Source organism: Mus caroli, unplaced genomic scaffold (genome assembly GCF_978045245.1).
Source record: "Mus caroli unplaced genomic scaffold, Mus_caroli_1 scaffold_5, whole genome shotgun sequence".
In the NCBI taxonomy this organism is placed as follows: Eukaryota; Metazoa; Chordata; class Mammalia; order Rodentia; family Muridae; genus Mus; species Mus caroli.
In genome coordinates this window covers 155442859-155445631 of record NW_028227260.1, presented here as the reverse complement: position 1 = coordinate 155445631, position 2773 = coordinate 155442859, and the positions used below count along the sequence as shown (strand labels likewise).

The 2773-nt window shown below is 49.3% G+C and overlaps 1 pseudogene; it reads left to right on the top strand.

Annotated features, from left to right (window-relative positions):
• The first annotated feature begins 1394 nt into the window (after positions 1-1394).
• LOC110287988 (uncharacterized) lies at positions 1395-2488 on the top strand (annotated as a pseudogene).
• The last annotated feature ends 285 nt before the right edge of the window (positions 2489-2773 follow it).

Below are 2773 nucleotides of genomic sequence, written 5' to 3'. Positions count from 1 at the left end.
ACCCCCAATTTGTTGTTTTTCCAGTTTCCCTGGCTGTATTCTTCCAAGACTGCCCTATGTAGTTGATAACAACACCAAACATCCCCCCACTTACATGACTATACTGAATAGGGTACACATAAAGAAATCTTCCTCCTAGCCCTCTGCTGTAGACCTGAGGCATCCATCCAGCTCTGACTCGCCCAATGGAACAGAACATCTTTGAGGATGTTCACACACACCCAGAAAAGGATGTCTTACAAGTACGAGTTCACCCTGCCCGCTGGACTCCAATAGGGCATCTCCACTCATGGCAAGAATATAAGGTACTTCTGAGTCTGGTGGGGGGGTCTAAATTGAGGCTCCTTCCACTTAGGTACCAAAAGGCCAGTGGTTAACTCTGGCTTCAAGACCTAGCAGAGTATCCTTGTCTTATATTTCCAACTGCTGCAGTAGCAGCTGTAGCAGCTGTAGCAGCTGTAGCAGCTGTAGCAGCTGTAGCAGCCACCTCTGCCATAGCAGCATCTTGGTCATCAGCTTGCAATGTTACTCACACTTCTTCCACACCCTAAGAACCCCTCATCACCCGACTGCCTCCAAGCAGGAAACACAATTCCCCAACGCGGAAAACACAGAGAAGTTCTACCCCTCAAAGCACTTGTGGCTTTGCTGAGCATGCAAATACATCTCTTCCATATGACAAGGGCAAGCTTGTGTCCTGGACTCCAAGCAGAGGCTGTTGCTGTAACAGATGGTTTCTATATGCCCACCCTGCTTATGGAACACAGTAATCGAGGGCCATGATAAGCTTACCCTTTCAATCACACTAATCAGTGTCACTAGGCAATGCCAGATGAAGAGAACTGAATTGTAATTGTTTGTGAGGATGTCATGAGTCAATGCAGAAACGTTTGGGTGGAGCAGTAGGTCAGAACCAATATAGTCCTATCAGGTCAGGTTGTTAGGGACGCTGGTCAGTCAACTTGCACAGGTTCTCTGAATACCTGCCTGACTGAGCTTCCCAAAGCCTCAAGTTTGTTAGGATCAATGCCATTCGTGGGTGGAGCAGCCTGGAAGAAGCCTATATTGAAGGGTCCCATATAAGTCCCTATACAACCTATACAAGTCCCCTGAGAAGGAGCTGTGTGAAACAGCTGTACTTTTCTGGCTCTCAGAGATGCTGAGCTCCCCTTTCCCCGCCCTCCCCACAGAGTCTGGACAGAACACTAGGTTAAAGGGAACCAACCCTCGCGAGATCTTGTTTGCTCATGCGCAGTGAGTCTCACATGCTGTTTGGTGCATAAACCCACTGCCTGCGCTTGGCACGGGAACATCCTTTTCTTAGTCAAATTGAGAGAGTGGTACGGTTGTGTTAGTGACTGGATTGGGGAGCTGAGGGAAAAGCCAGAGTAGTCATGCAGGACCCTGTTGAGGGCTTAGATGGGAGAGCAGGGGTTGAAGAAGGTGAGGATAGCCAACGGAGGCCTCAAGCTCCTGATGCCCAGGCTAGCTCTCAAAATTCAGCAACTGAAGGTGATCATGGCAACGTCCCTCAGAGTTGCCCACAAGATTCTGGGAGACCAGCTGTTCCTGGGACCCCGGCTGCTCCTGGAAGTCAGGCTGCTCCAGGCAGCCCCAGCCCAGGGAGTGCTGTAGGGTCTGGAGCAGCAACTGAAGAGGCAGCTGTCATTCCTCACAGCGAGCAGGCGACACTTGTCCCTGGGCCCAGCGGAGATACTGCATCAACTGGAAATCGACTCCTGGAGTTGTATCCTTTCCACGGAGACCGTGGCAGGGCCTACCGGAAGATAAGGAGGCTAAAACTTCCATGAAAGGCTTTCGGGGCACAGCTGACTAGGGATGGGACAGACAGGTGCAGTGTGGGCAGTTGTGACAGGACAAGGAGACTCCTTGCCTGAGAGGGCTGAAGCGTGTAGAACAAGACGAGAACCACTGGGGAGGTAGATGACTGGGCTTTGGTTGCAGGAGGGTTCTTTGCCAGGCAGGCCTAGTAGGTCTATCCAGGCAAAGGTATAATATGCAGTGGATGGTGCCTTAACATTATCTCCTCCCAGCTCTGTAACAGTGCCTTTCAGGACTGCAGTGGAGGCAGACATGGCCCGCAGATCCCTGGTCGCCAATGCCCGTCCCCAGCAAGCGATGGTTCAACAGGAGTTCACAGTGAATGACAGTATCCTGGCTGTGTCAGGAGGGGTGGCATCAAGGTTGGGAGGCAGTGTCCACTCTAGTGGTGCCCTAAGGGAGACACTGGATGGATTTTAAGTAAGCAGGAAAACATTGGGGTGGCGGACCTGAACAGATCCTTCATCATTTCTCCGACGGTGTCTCTTCTCTCAATTTTAGTAGATGGACTACTGATGACCCTGTCCTCTTCTGAATTTCCATCAACACTTTCCTTGACCAGCTCTCGCTGGTGATGAGAAACATTCAGCGCCTGGAGTTTGTGGCCGTTGTCAAACGAGGACGAGGAAGAAGTCGTGAATCCTAACATGTTACCAGATACAAGAAAAGTCAGTGTTTCCTGTTTTGAGTAGTTGTTATTTTGAACTTAAACTTCAGCGCTTCAATGCTGTGCGCTCCATATCAGTGTCTTTCAGTTACTAAAGGAATGGGTGTTTAAATGTTACTGAACAAAATAAAAAATAGTAAATATTTTTCATCTGATTTTACTTTACAGTGGCAGAAACCTCCAGATTTTCTCATCTGTGTGCTCCAGTGGAGAAAAAGTTCTGGAATTTAAATGTTTGAGTAGTCAAAAGTAATGTAAGACAGT